Raw genomic sequence first — 16,480 nt, forward strand, 5'->3', positions numbered from 1 at the left:
GGTTGGCCGAACAAGGAACAAAAACCCAGGTGAGAAGTCAAGAAAGGTATCCCAAAATAATGACCCTGTTTCACGTGGAGATTTATTCTTCTCGCATTGAATTCCGGTTGGTACTTTTTTGCAACGTTGTCGCCGCAGCGGTTTTTCCCCGTTCTGTTTTTTCACCTCTTCGTGGGACTTTGTGTTACTAACGGTCGTCGCATCTTGTTAAGGATCGAAAAACCCCATTGTGAGCCAACTTGATGGAAAAGAAAATTTTTCAGCAAAAAGTCTCGAATTTTCAGCAAAAATTTCCAAATTTCAAACTGTAAATAAAAGTTTTTGGATCCATAATGGTTCGATTCCTTTTAACGTGTCTTTCTCTAATCAGAGAAAATCGGAGAGATTAGATCACTGCAGAGTTCTCGAAATTATACACATTTGAAGGTCTGTTTGTCGAGCTTGATACGAGTGACGAAATAAGTAATACGGATAATGTAATGCATTAACATAAAACAACAAATGTTGAAATTCTCTTTCTGCCTCTCATATTTTATTATGCGTGCATTGTAATGCGTGCAAATACGCGCCGTGTCGTGAGGCAAGGCGTACGTAAAGTACATTTGCGAGAAGTATCCGGGGATATGTTAACCGTGAAATGTTACGGTGCTCAGTCATTTTACGAGCTCTTGAAAGCAAAAGTTTTGGGGTCGGCAAATGAATTTATCCCCACGGTTGTATTTTCCAGCCCGCTGTGGCCGAGCTATGGAAGGAACGTGCTCACCGTTGGATATTCGTTCAATCAGAATAATATTTCTGTCTGCAAATTCATCTCAATCCTCTCTCTTTCCCCTGTAATAGTTCATATGCGAAATTTAGGAATAATATTATCCAGTCCCTTTTCCATCTAAATTTTATTACAATTTCAGCTTAAATTGTACCTCAATGTTTAAGTATCTTCCATTCTAGTCGCTTCATTATATTATCTACTATTACTATTATACTTTATTATTACTATGTATTTTTAGCTTTTAGTTTCTTATAGAACTAGCAATGTCATCGTGTACGCTTCTACGAACATCAATGTCCAGCATGGTCTGGTAAGAAGCACTCTCTAAAGCCCACGAGCGGCGGTTGTCAATTAATCCTGAAGAGCACGACGAAGATCGACGGTACGATCCTATTTCAAGCTGCTCAGAATTCCTCAATTAATTACTCTCTTTTACTTGCAAGTAAATAATCGGTCTAAACATAAGAAAAAACAGCAGTCGAATACACAATCTGCGTGGGTGATCTCAAATAGCATTGTCGCAGTTTAGAAAAGCGTATGTAAATTAGTATCAAAATTGATACATTTTCTATTAAAATCGACTTTCTTCGCACGATCCACGAGACAACGCTTGAACGATTGGCAGACGATCGAGTAGACGCCGCCGCAAAGCGAGCAAAGTAAATCGCAGGTCGAACGGACCAGCGAACAACGAAATAACGTGAAGTTTACTCGCGGCACGCGGAATCACGAGCAAGAGATTTATCGCCGCGAAATTTACCGTTCGCGGTTCACGATCGCGTGGCGTCGCGGCGACGGAAAATATCGTCTCGACGGCGACGGCTCGACGTGATGGAGCGCGCGCGGTCCATTCCCGTCCGGGAACGAGCTCGGTTGTGCGACCACAATAATGGCGCGAGCAAGCTTGAAAGCTCGAGGACTCTCCGAAACTTCGTAATACGCGCTCCGTGATGTACTGCGAGCGTAACCCGAAACTCGCCAGCCGCGTCGTAAAAGATGAGCGACGTTTACGAGGCCGCTGCGGATTTGATGCGCGCGCGAGTGCGATGGAACTCGGAGCGGTCCAGAGTAGTTCAGGGCGCTCGGATGCAGCGGAGAACGCTTCGTCGTCGAAAGAGATTCACGCTCTTCGGAGCGAAGCGGCGAGTCACGAGGCAAAATCGACTCGCTTGTGCACACAGAAAGATGTTGCTCGTGCGTGTTGCAGCTTCACGAACCCGTTATGGACGGAGACGAGGGAACGTTGATCTTACAATGGGCAGATGAACGAAGAGTAACGATCGCTTGCTCGCGCGGTTCACGTGTTATCTGTGAATGGTCGCGTGCGAGATTTTTGGCCTAAATGACAGCGAAATGACTATGTTCTGCTTTAGTGTGTATATTTTTTTTAATGCATTATTATAATCACACTGAGAAAAATTTCCATCTGATAAACCGATTAAATAGTGTTTCCGATTGTTAATTTTGTTTAAATAATTAAACCGATTAAATGATATCCTCCATCGGATATGTCCGATTATCTTCTTTGTCTTAATACAATTTACTCGGATATATCTGTATGTTACTATGTAATTGATTATCCGATTAGATATTTTTCTCAGTGTAAGGGGCAAAATAACTTTAAGCGATTTAGATTCGTCAGTTCACGAAAGGAATTGTTACTCCAAAACGATAAGTTACGAAGTTGCTATTGTCCAAAGTAAAACATACGGTGAAGCAATAACAATTATATCGGCAATCATATCAGATGTGTAACGGTGAAATATTATTTTATAAAAATGTGATAATCGCAAATGTCTCGATTTCGAGTTTCCAGAGCGTATTAAAAATAACAATTTCGCGTAATCCGCTTGGAAATAAATCTAGCGTACATTAAACCGTAAACGCAAAGTATTCTATGCGATTCAAATGCAATTTATATGTAATTGGAAGGAGAAAAGAAGGACATGCACTTGCAATTGATATTACTTATTAATACATTTCACGTATTTTGAAGTCTAATATTTGTTTAACTACTCTTTATCTCTCTTATCAATATGCAAGTTAGAAACAGTACATTATCACAAAACGTGAGTCATGCTGCATTAGTAAAAAATATCGCATATCGTTAGCATACGTATATCTTAACGTGAACATTAGTTACAGTAAAGTAGGATAAGTGCCTCGGAAAATGACGATACGCGCAAAACGAGTATTTAAGCAGACTGAGTGTACTTTGTAAAGCATAAGTTCTTCCTTGCAACAGCGGTGAACAATCACGCGAAGTATCAATATGAAGATAAACGCTCTGCTTCTTGCTGTTCTCGTGACGGTACTCATTGTGTTCAACGAAGCTTCCACCGTCGCGACTGGTATGTTTAATTTGATCATTGAAATAAGAGACGACGAAATAACTCCTCAACTTTACATTTCGTGTGTGCATATCGTGTGCAAGCGGAAAGTGTTACGCTATTCTATCCTTTTCATATAAATCTATTCTTTCCAATAAATATTATAATATTATTGATAACGCGTTTTATATATTTCTAAATATCGTGATTTAATCGTATTATATTAGTAGATCTAATTACGGGAAATATTATCGAAGAGCTTTGTCCGAATAAACAGAAGCGATGTAGACAACATTTAAAAGTAACTAAATTATAATGTGTATAACTTGACCTTATCATTTTCAGGACATTCAATCGGAACAACAGATAAAGAGTAAGCACAAAATTTAATTAAATAACAAAATCTACGCGCTGAATTAGAAACAGTCGCCATATTAAATACTAGCTTGTAAAATCTTCTTACGAGTATTAATTTATATTTTAGCTGCACATCAGGAGCTGTTGCTTTAACATATCATTTACCCTTCATATTTTTGCAAATGTTGTTATGTACCATAATCCACTAAGAGACATTGTCACTATTGTAAAAGAGAGATTCCTCTAATGACAAGAGGCAAAGCAACTTTAAGCGATTCAGATTTGCCAATCCATGAGAGGAGTTGTTACTCCAAAACGATAAGTTACGAAATTGCCATTATTCAAAGTTCAAACAGTGCCTGCCCGGCCAAAGAATCGTGAAATGGATTCCACAAGACAACAATAAAACTTTTCCAGAATACTGTGCGGGTATCATTTGCTGTTAAATCTAACAACATTTTAAGATTAACGTATTCAGCTAGATTTTCTTTAAAAAAAAATTGTATAACGTTTGAATTTCTCTCAAGCATCAAATATTATTTCTACAAATTTTTTATTTAACATGCTCGTTTAAATTTTCTCCTCGGCAAGTAGCAGCTCTAATCGTAAATTTGAAATTGGAAACTTGTAAACGCGTGCGAACACGCGGTCCAATAAATGAGATATTTTAAATAATCCTAGTTGCATTATTATGCATTATTATTATTATAACACCTAATTCATCAAATGTAGTACTATTATAAATCATTACATGTTTATAATAATATATTGTATAGTATAATATAATCACACATTTACTTACATTAACGCACCGAAGATAATCGATATTATTTGACTCACCTGAAACAACAAGATAGAACAAATTAATTATTATATATCATATCAATTATATGTCATTTGAAACATTATTACTTTTATTATTAATTTATAAGCACAAATTTATATAATAAAATACAGTATATTTGTAAAAGAGTTAAGAATAAATCGCTTCGAAAATTAAGAAAATCGAGCGTGAGAGCAAGCCGTTCTGACAAAATTCAATCGCGCGATACTGCTTTTGATCATGATTTTTCGAGGAACAGATTGGTCGATTCGTTTTCCAATTGACGACGGAGAAAATCGCGCGATTCTTTTTCGTTGCCAGCAAATCTCCATGATCGGCACTCTGCGGTGAGTTCTCTTCACGGATCTTTACCTTCTTCGACGGTCTCGGAGCTTAATTCCGGCTTTCCCTCGCTTTTATTTGTGGTCGTCGCTCGCCTTGTAACCAGCGGTGTGCACCGCGATGCCAGCGCAAAAAGGGAGAAGAAAAAAAGAGAAGAAGACCGATCGATGCAAACTCATCCAACGCAACAGCAACGTCGTGTGGTCGAGAACAACGGAGCGAAAAGAGATCGTGTCTCTGCGTGCGCAGAGATGCAAAGCAACTAATTGAGATTACGCGAGGATGTCTCCACCGACGTGTTCCTTCACCGAGCTTCTTAATAGCGAAATAAATTCCGGATGAAACATTTATTCTTCCATAATGCAAAATACGAAAACTGTCCCTTACGTCACGACGTGTCACAGCAAAAGTCGACAAATTAAGACTTCCGCTCTCGAATGCGCTCAAACGTAATGATTAAGCTAATGTATGTAATAATAGATTAGCCGCATTGCGTGTCTATTTAATTTTCCTATTTTCCATTAAATTATTTAACTATCCGCTAATAACGCTTAATAATTAATTACGATAGCCAGCCAATTAATTATCCAATTATCCATTCTCAATTTACATTGAAATTTGTTTGATTCGAATGCAGTTTTGACCGCCGATGTTTCAAGAATCTCTCATGCAAAAATAACATTCCTGCTTCGTATACGATAATTTACGTAAATTACATTTGTGTGTAGTCATTCATGAAGATTTGTGATATACTTTGCATTAACACCATTGTCGAAGGCTTATCAGCGTCTATGGTGACCGAGAAAGAGAGGCGCGATACGTTCGTAATTGAAGTTCTTTGGAGTGATGCAAATTCTCAAAAGAAGCTTTTATGTGAGCTTTATTAAGGACGGCACGCGGGGTATCGCGTATGTATGTGTGCGTGGAACAATGTGACTTATCCGCTTCCAACTCTCCTCTCGGTCACCACCCTCTTTGTCGCCAGAATCTTGCGCCAGAATGTAACAAAGAATTACGTTGCCGCCGCCGCGCGACGGATAAGAATAAGAATCGCGGCAAAGGAGGAAAGGATGGGACTGGGTCAATGGCGAGAAATCCCTGATTAAAATCACGGCAGTGCGAAACGCGCGCGCTTATCGCGAACCCGAGGAATATGCGGCGTGAATATTTTTAATAAAGCAATCGTCGGATGAATGCGAAATCTCATGCTTTCCTCCGTTGAGGCCCGCCACGACCCTTTGTATCTTCAGAAGTGTCAAGGTAAAGATCGCCATAATCAGGGTGGAGAATCCGCACACGCGCGGATTCATCGAGCGGCAATTATCATCACGAGCAGCCATGAATCACGGAAAAACGCGTAATATCGCGAACGTGACGTTGATTAAATTGATGTGCATGATGAGTCGGCGCGTGATATTACTTCCGGCGTTGCTCTGACACGGTGCATTGCTCTTGAGGGTCACAATCTTGCTGACTTTTATATTGCTTCATTGAAAAGTAAAGAAGATTTCCTAGAGTCGGAGAAAACAGAAACATTACTCGGCTAACACTATAAGAACATGAAAACTTCGCGAAAATGCAATGGCGAAATATAGGTTGCACAATTTTCTTTTGCGCATTGAGATAAGATAAAGATAATTATATGTTTGGTATCTACGAGTTCGAAACACGAGAATCATTGTGCCATTGTGATATCTGCTTGCCCTAATAGTGGGAGATAGGGACACTACTCATTTCCGCATGACACACTGTCGCTTCCTCGTTCATCACGTATCATGCATTCAAAAGGGGATATTTTACATGCAAGATACGTATGTCGATCGAACAAACGTCAGCGAAGATAACGTTCGAACTAAATACGTTCTACTCTCACCTGCGTGGTCTTATATAAATTGAACCGGTGTCATATCACAGTTGTACGCGACGCAAAGTTAATTATGATTTGAATAATGATCTGATTTATGATAAAGAGATGAATGGCCATCATGTTTAATTAAATGAGTTTAATGGAAATAACAAGATGTATTTGTTTAAAAAGTTACAATGGGTTACGATCGATAGCATTCGTAAATTTGTATGATGAAATGTTTCATTTTAATTACAAGGAAAAAAACGGACATGTTGCATACAGGATGTGAAGTATTATACAATGCGAGATAATGCAAATGAAAAATGCAAAAAAATATATAACTATATAGTTTTCATCACAAAATCTTTCCATACAAACTTAATGCAAAATCAAAAATAAAAAAACATATAAATATATAATAACCTATATTTATAATATTTTAATTTCATGTAAAATATTAATGTATTAATAATTCTTAAATGAGTCCAATTTAATTAATCCGATTCAAATTTTTTAATATGACAAATTAGATGAAATATATAATTTTTTAAATAAAACGCACTGAATGAATATCAAAATACCGATTATTTGTGATGTGTTTCATAGACTTAACACAATTATATGACACAAACTGCACAATGGCTCCGCCGAGTAACATTCCATTATTAAATTTTACTTGAGATCCCAAAGTTCATAAATCTTCGAAAGCCAGGAAACTGACGCGCGGCGATTGCAAAGAAAGCTCCTTAGCTGATTAAGTTATCGCTCTTTCACTCCACTCCGAGAATTAATGAATACTGAGAGGTCGGCAAAGCCTAGTATTAAATTTCATGAGATATTAATTAAATTCAAACAGAAATTACGAGATCGCGCAAAGTTATATCGTGCAACAGCGGTGAGCTGACGCAGACGCAAAATATCAAACAGGTAATAAACGCATCGAATCATCTTCGCCTCACTCGCCGCAATAAATAACATACACAAATTACATTCAATGACAGCCAATATCCAGTAATATCGCAAAAGAAGTGTCATTTTTAACGACGGAACGTAAAACACATCGCGTGCATGGCGTGTGCACAGTTTACAGCGATGAAATTCGCTGTCTCGTCGCTTCTTCTGCGCGAAACTAATGAGCACCATGATCCCGTGCCCAGAATGCATCTCGTGCGTTGATTGCGGTCTCTTAAGTCGCACGTTGGAGTGCATTGTGAAAAGTGCTAGGTGGAAAACACATCGGTATGCGTTCGGACGGCCGAACGAGCGGATAGAGGATAGCTCGTGCGTGCTCATACGTATATGCCAGCCGGGGTGTGTATGCGTCTAGCCCGCAAACCGTAAGGGGTTGATTACAATATATGAATATTCAGCAGGGCAGCCCCTGCCGCCTCTTTACTGTTCCTTTTTCGCCTTCTCGGGCTTTATGCGAAGAGAGGTTGAGAGAGAGAGAGAGAGAAAGGGGGGGGAGGAGGACGCGAGGGAGGGTGGCCCGGGCACCCACTGGCGGCCACCGCTGGCAAAGTTCGGAAACCGGTTTAATTAATTCCCACGGAAGTGAAACCTTCGTTAACGCCGTTTGCGCTAATTAGAACAAATTAAAGAAAAACGTTCTAGCGCCGGCTACTTGAATATAGTGAATATAGTGAAGTTATTGTCATCGCCGATTGTTTGCCCCGAGGATCATCCGAATGGAAGGAAACTGAAGCGTCGAACTCGCAGAAATTTCGCGAGGGAGATAACCACGAGGACTAACGGAAACTGGTTACGAAACCCGATTACGAAAACTACAGGGGTAACTGTATTAGGTTTAACTGTGTTAACAATCGATGGGACAAACGTGATTAAGAAGACAGAGAAGCATCCAGGGAATAACGATATTTTCGTGCTTGTTGTCGGAGAGACGAGCAATTTTTAAGAATTCTTAACAATTTGTACGTTACGAAATTTTCTCGAAACTGGCGAGGAGAATTCGGACGGTTTTTAATCTTCGGCAGTTTAATCACCGTCCTCACTCGGGCGCGCTTTTCCACGCACGAGGATTCGTTAAGTGAAGGGCGCTTCGGCATACAAGCGCACTTCCAAATTCAATCAACGTTTGAGGCAGGTCTACCGTCTTTGAATGCGCCTTTACATATAGCCGACTTAGTTAACTCGATACCAAACCGGTCGGAGCATACAGCGATCCGGAAACGTCTTTGAATCGTCAAATTCGTATCGATCGTTGCGCGATTAATTTCTATTTGCACGGCAGATCAGCGCGCGATCATCCGGCTCGGCGCAACGTAATTGTAACGTGCGATAAAATTGAATTACGAGCGTATTCTCCGTAAATCGTTTCGACATTTTCATGCGGAGCGGCCCCGACGAAATAAACCCGTTTCGCAGGTGTGATAGCTTTGCGGAGTCGCGTAACCGTTTTGCCTGCCGGTTGGCGAATAAACGTGCTATGGATCGCGTTTTATTGAATTCGCGTGTGTCATCCTCCCTTTGTTTATCGCGGATACAATGTAAAGCGTGGCTCGCATGTGCTAGTCAATGTGCGCGTGAAAGATGGACATGCTCGAATTAAACAAGTTGCGATACCCTCCATGGAAGAAATTATGCAAATGCTCGTTAGCCAAAGAGAAAATTCATGCGAGCTTGAAAGTTTTTAAATGATCGAATTAAGTGGTAAGCGTCTCGTTTAATGTTGCTACCATCGTATCTACTCTGCATAATATAGTATAAAATATTCTTTGTAATATAATTATGGCGGCATGGACGATATAACAGCGTTCGAAGAGCAAAAAATAGAGAATTCTCTCTGCTGCATTAGTAATCGTTTGAGCAAAAGATATAAATGTTTTTCATAGTAATAACAAACAGCAGTGAGAATGTTATCATGTTTCTGTATTCGGATTTTCAGAATACAGAACAAACATAATAGAATAAAGTTTAATTTACGAATAATAATAAACAAGTCATTCACTACATTCATTCGAAATTCTGCGACTCGTCGACGAAATAAATATTGCAGCAAACTATCTGAGCAATTTTGGGTTACGCGTATATAAATGTCGCTACAGAACAAGATTTAATAAAATAGATCGTTATATACCGTAAAAAAATTCAATAAAGTCAGTGATTTTCAATAACGGAGCTACGCTACGCATCGGACGGTGGATTCGCTGGAATGCAATCAATCGCATCGATACCCTTTTCTCCGCTAGTTAGAAACAAAAGCTGTGCAACCGTTAAATTTGCAGGAAGTTAACGTATTTGTGCACATTTCGCGAGTATAAGCTAAATCATCATATGCGTTTTAACGTTAGAATTTAACTTTACAAATTAACTTACTTATGTTTAGCTTACTTATGTAATAAAGATAATAAAACAAATTATATTTCGTAAAATGTTACGTAAAACCGTTTCCACATTGTAGTCACGCAAAATCTAATTTGAAGAAATCGAGCATAATCACCAAACTGACGATAATTCTTAAAAAACGCATGTAAAATCAATTACAATCTTCCTGTCTTTTTTTCTCTTAAATGCATAGACATGAAAAGATGCATCAGATATGGTTATATCCTAAATTAAATTTAAAAATTTTATAATATTTATAGATATTTAATATTTAATTTTTAAGGAACTAAATCATTAAACGATTATATCCTAATTAAAATCATCCATTATTAATTTGCACTACCTAACTTCAATTAACTTCGAGATTCCTAAAATTAATAACTATTCGTCGACATATTAGAAATTGAGGTGTGACCATGAGCAGAAATCATAAATTAGTTTCTTACTCAATGTGGAAATTATATATATAGATAGACTCCTTGAAGCTTTCATCGCGCAGTGATATGTAATAACACAAGTTTCCTTTTTAATATCAAGCGATTTCGAACAGTAACGAATTACGCACACGCAGGACACGCGGATTGCATTCTAATCCGCTTAAAAGTCGGAAATACAATTTGTTCGGTCGTTGGAGAAGGTTTATCCATCAGTTTCTCGCGCGCGAGCGCGTACACTGTGTACAGACCAAAATTGTTCACGAGAGAGAATTCAAAGGGAATAAAAACACTTGAGAATCAAGGTGCACGCTTGCGTCAGCGCGCGATTCTGTGCTACTCCGCCGTGTAATAATAATAATTGAAATATTACATGTTCCACGATGCATCGTGTGCCGATTAACAACATAACAATATAATCTCCCTAATAATGATTTTCTCGAAAGGAACGCGCGCCATCGCGGCTCCAGGCCGGATCGAATGGCGAGCAAAGCAAAGCGGATGGAGTTGGCGTCGCCGGCAATTTTCAATAACTGACTCCGGAATACCGACGGCCGCGGGGCAGAGCGGCGCCGTGGAATGCAATCAATCGGTTCAACGCGCAACTTCCTCCTCTGGACTTCCGCTTTGGCCGGCCGGTTTGCCTTTGGTTGCGGCCATGACCGCTGCGTTTCTCCGCACATCGAAAACGCGGCCTAGGATTTTCCCCGAGAATGCGAAATTCTATGCAACAGTCTATTCCCAGGCGCGTTTCAGCGCCGCGCCGCGGCGACTGATGCGCACCGGCACGGAGCGGAAAACGCGCGGACGCAGCTACCGAAATGCAAATCAGCGTGGTAGATACAGATAGAGATTACCCGACGGTCTTGTACATGGGGGTGGCAATCAAAGGGACTCTACTCTCTCTCTCTTTCTCTCTCTATTCCTGTTCTCAAAGATCAGTGTGATGGTCGATCGCGGCCGGCGGTATCCGATGTTTCGCTGATCATAGTCGAGTCACGATCGTCGTATTACGATTGCGATGCTTTGCCGCTCGCGCGCAGCGTTTCCGCAGGCAAGCAATTACGCTTTCTGTCTATGAAAGTATGCGGACGCGATACCACAGAGAGGATCGAGTTGATTGAACTATAACAGAACACGATTTATCGATCCTGATGAATTAACCGCTCAAGGCGCCTGCGTGTGCGTTGCGTACACGGGATATTCATCCCGTGATCATTTTGCGTATCAGCAGACATTAGACGTAATGATATTCTGAGTTTCGTTATCTGAGAGATAAAATTGGCCGTTACGTTGCGACAATTTATTTCATTACTTTCAATAGCAACATTCGTGTAAATATATTGCATTTATTACGTCTGACTTCCTCATTGCGTCAGAGTACAAAAGTAGTCGAATCTTTATAATAATATTAAGTTATAAACGAGAGGAAATTAAGAAGAGATTAAGCGAGCAAGATAAAGTGCATTTTCATAACTAATTCGTCGAGATGTCCGCATGCGACGAAATGTTTATTCTGAAAAGAAAAAAGTTAAAAACGCAAATTATTGCTCGGCATACGCGTTCCATCCACGGCGCCGAGTTTCAGAGAAAAATGTTATTACCGGCAATTGACAGCGCGTTCGGCAGCGCGCAGATCGATCCGCTAGAATCCGATTATAGATATATACATATCGTCGAGCTGGCATTCAATGTACATATTTGCCGGCGTACTTGTAGAAGGAACCTTTCGATGGTGCGATCGTTTCCTGTGGAAAGATGAACATCACCGTTAAAAGCTAGTTTGAAGTCGGGCGTTTTCCGATGAGCGCGATGTGACGTTGTTACGTGTACAAAAACACGTACTACGTAAAACTTTGTTTCCCGGTTTGTGTAAGAAGAGCTGCTTCGACAAAAGTTCGAGAGGCGACCAGCTCGAGGTATTGTATTATTTCTGTTTGGTTGCACCAAAGCACGTGTACTCAAAGGGCGAATCTGTTTCAGGAATTATAAGAACTCGGCGAACGACGCGAAATTCGCTGAATTTGTATTAATTAATTTTGTCGGAAATTTCTGAGCAAGAGCATCGTCGCTCTAACTTTTTTCTTTATCGGATCGAACTTGCAGAACAAATAAATCGCCTTCGTAATTTATATCGGCACTTCTCGTCCAGCGGTTACGAACAGTTTGATCCGTGCGACATTTAATTACATAAAATACACTTGAGAATGAAATTCGCGAACAGGAAACATGATGAACTGCGGCCTTTTTTTGCGCGTGCGAGCGCAATAAAACACTGGATTCAGGAGACCGCAATTTAAAATGCAAATCGAAGCTGAAGTACGTATTATTTGCAAGAAATATACGCAATATATTCCGCGTTTACGTAATAAGATCCCACTAAATCAACTTGATACACAATATACTAGAGAAGACTTAGAACAGGTACAGATAAAAATAACGTCCTCTTTCCGTGAATGGACCACCTAATCTCTTTGCGTGTATTTTCCCTCGACGGCTGCGGGTAGATGAAACTGTCTCGAGGAACCGCACCGAAATTTTATCATCGCGACGACTGTCGGCAAAATTGATGCGAGACCCGCGAGAAAGGGTAGTGAAATAGCGAGGGCGATGGTGAAAGTTGTGGGCCACAATATCGGGGAAACGAGAACCCGAGAAGAAATAAAACCCTCGCGCGAGAATCAGGACGCCTGGCAGACAGACCTAGACGCCTGGTCAACAGAGGGTCCACCGACCAATCTCTCAGAGTAATGATACGCTCTCGAGAAAGGGCAGGAAGGGTCGTGATTGAGGACCGAGGAGCGCCAAGTTCGCTTTTATGACTGACAACTGTCGCGTTCGCCGGTACATCGTCCGACAAAAGGAACTGGAGGAAACGGGAAAAGTATTCTGTGTGTGCCGTACTTTATATTTTGTACAAACGATGCGTCAGAACAAAGAAAACGAAGCGGATAAGGATCAGGAAGGAGGAATCGCGACTCCTTATCCTGGCAATTTGGACGAAATGAAAAAATAAAAATATACAAAATGTGCGATAACGGCAGAAAGTAACACAATATACTATACCCACGCGGATAAATGAGATAAATAATAAGATAAATAAATAAGAATTTAACGAAAGCTAATAGGCAACGAAATAAAATTCAATTTCACTGAAAGTGACGTAATAACGAGATACAAATTTCAGCCTGGACCACCATGATTATAAAAAGGAGAGATCGATGAATGATCGAAAACGCGAAGCGGAGTCGATTCGCGAAGAAACGTGCGCGTGTACGCCAGGAATAAAACAGGCGCGTGGATCTCAAGAGGTGGCGAACGACCAATCCGACCAACGGCGGATCTCTGTCCTCGAGATAACGATATGGCCTCGGGAAACAGAAGGGTAGAAAGAACGGTCGGGTTTCCTTCCTACGTGCACGATGGAGAACAAGGAGGCGCACCGTGACTTGTTCTTTTTCTGGACGGGGAGAAAACACGCTCGATGGATCGAGTATCCTGTTCGAGGAGTTAAATGAGTATGGACGTCGTGGCGTCTGCTCGGCTCGTAAACCACCCCGATCGGTCCGATCGGTTCGAACACTGATGCTTCACTAGAACGTCACGTATCTAGGAAATCGAGCTACAAGTGTCTACACGTCCGTCGATGCCAATTCCTTTATCTTCCAACGTCATTGGTTCGTGTTAAGAGTTTGACGGAGCGGACAATTTACTCAAATTAGCTCCGAAAAAAGCTCTGAAGCGACTAATAATGGCTAACTAATCGTAATTCGTTAATGTAAAGGAACTGATAAAGAAAACTCCTTTTAATTTGATACATTTGTCGATCTGTGATCAATTTAATAATTAATATTTTGTCAATTTTGTCATCAAGTTGATTATAAAGTCAGCTCCGGTTATTTAATGCAAATACGAAATATGATATATTAACAGATAGGTACGTTAGTGAAACAGTATACCCTAGATAGTAATAAGAGATACATTTGTAATTTTAATCTCCCTTATATCTGTCTGTTACGTACCTCCATGAACAGTGATTGAAAAATTATATTCCACGCTAAGAGCCCCGAGCATTCTGCGAAATTAATTGCGCGAATCCATCATAATAAAAAACGAGGTCTGCCTGACTTTCTTCTTCATCAGAAAATTGTCAAGACGCGAGATTGCACAAAGTGCTTTTAAGTTAAACTGCGAAAATGAAAGAGCAATATTATTCGTGCATGCGCTCCCGCCGAAATCGTATATTTTTCTTCGTCGGGGAAGAAAGCGGAAAGAAAAAAAGGGATGTAGAGCCCATTTCGTGCGCCCGCGCCGTTAATGCTTGAGGCTTTTTAATGCCGTTATAATTCAATTACAATAGCCGCGGAGATAAGGATGTTTACTGCAGTGAAGTATTTTACGTTAGGCTCGGAGCATCGAGGAAAGACGAGCAGCTACACCTTAGAAGCGAGGCGAGATCTCCATCACGAGGATATTATATAATGACGTTCTCAGATTCCACGGGCAAGCGGGCTCGAAACTCTAAAATCACTTATGGGGAAACGTTTGCTACCGACTCTGTCCACTCTCGAATGCTCCTTCCTGATTAACTCGTGCAATCCGAGCGGAATGCACGCTCTCCTCCCGGTGAAATGTTTATGCACCCGCCATATGGCACGGCCAGCGACCGAATCTAAATTGCAAATTCGCCATTGGAAAAACATCGTCGTACTCGACTCTGTGTATTTGAATATACGTCCTCAGAGAGCGATGTATGTAACGTGTTCCGCTGAACGTAAGTGTGCTTAAACGTTCCCGCGATTAAAAGCCGAGCTCTGCAGTAATTAGGCTTATCAGAGATGTAAACGCCTCGTTGCCGTCTCCATCATTGACGTCCATTATTTGTCGTATTATTTGTTGCAATCCGATTTACATCCGTAATTCCATAATCAAATGCGACAACTTTACTGGGGATTGATATTTGTTCATTAAGAACATTTTGTCAATCAAGAAAATTTCGTTGATATCTTGTACTCGTGTTGCAAATTATTCAACTGAGACAGTTTCCAAGAAAATAATTTTTTCGCAAAAGAACGTGTGTATTAGTTTACTGTAAATTATTAGTATATATACTGTCACACGATTACATGGAAATACAAGAACAGCGTTTAATATGCTTTCTAATGAGATTCATCATTATATATTGATGTGCATTAATTATAATGACGAAACCGCCATAATTTAATCAATCAATTATGCAACTCCGTAACGGAGAACCAACAGGGAAGCAGAGCGGCATTATATAGACGTGCTTTAGAAACTTGTTAATGAGCCAGCGAGACACCTTTGTCAATTAAGATGTTTCGAACTTGCCGGCGTAGTTATCCGCCATCAGCATTATAGACAAGCATTTTTAATCCGAGTTGAGGGCAATTTGATACTGACCTAGTTATAATCAACCGTCAGGCATCCCATGGAGTATGGGATGGCCACCCATGACGCACGTGGAACGCTTCGCGGCCATTTCCGATCCCGATAAACGGCGCGACATTATCACGTGGCTAAAACTGCTCTCACGTGGACTTGCTCTATCAATTTAATGCCATTAGATGGATTAATCGCTGATCGACGACCGGGCAATTTGTCCGTGATCCGCCGGGGACACGCCTAACGAGATAATACCGGCATACCGACACGAGAACTTGGTAAACATCAAACGCTCGTAAAACGTAATCCACCATCGGATGCTGCACGTTCATCCGAATGACAATGCGGCCCGCGCTAATTCGTCGCGGTGTTTTACGCTCAACATTCCGCGCTGCTGTTCCACCGCACGCGCCGCCAACGTGCAGCAGCGTTTCACCGCCGAATGCCCGGTGTTTTTTCCCCGTGGCCACATGCCGATTACATTGAAACCGCAAAAAATCATTTGCGTATTCCGCCGGTGCAAAAAGCCGCGTTAAATGCGCGGGTCCGTTCGTCATCGCGTAATTGCGATCGCGATAAAAATGCATCCGCACTTCTGGATAGATCGGAGTTATCATGTACATGATACGTTCATGGATCGGATGTATGAAGAAATTAATATACTGTAAAATGAAAAAATGCGAAATTCTATTCTTACTATTTTCTGAATATATAAGTATTATCAGAGCTTTTACTAAGATTTCTTGTTTCCATTTCTTTTTCTTATGTAAAATCTTTGGTTATCTTTGGTTAATGAAAGATACAATAGTGTTAGTGCGTGTGCAT

At 40.6% G+C, this 16,480-nt stretch overlaps 1 protein-coding gene across 10 annotated transcripts in view; it reads right to left on the minus strand.

Moving 5' to 3' along the window:
• LOC105279139 (dystrophin, isoforms A/C/F/G/H) overlaps positions 1–16,480 on the minus strand; it is a 442,569-nt gene that overhangs the window by 181,824 nt on the left and 244,265 nt on the right. The gene's annotated exons all lie outside the window — the stretch shown is intronic.

The sequence above is a fragment of the Ooceraea biroi genome, chromosome 2, assembly GCF_003672135.1.
Source record: "Ooceraea biroi isolate clonal line C1 chromosome 2, Obir_v5.4, whole genome shotgun sequence".
Classification (NCBI taxonomy): Eukaryota; Metazoa; Arthropoda; class Insecta; order Hymenoptera; family Formicidae; genus Ooceraea; species Ooceraea biroi.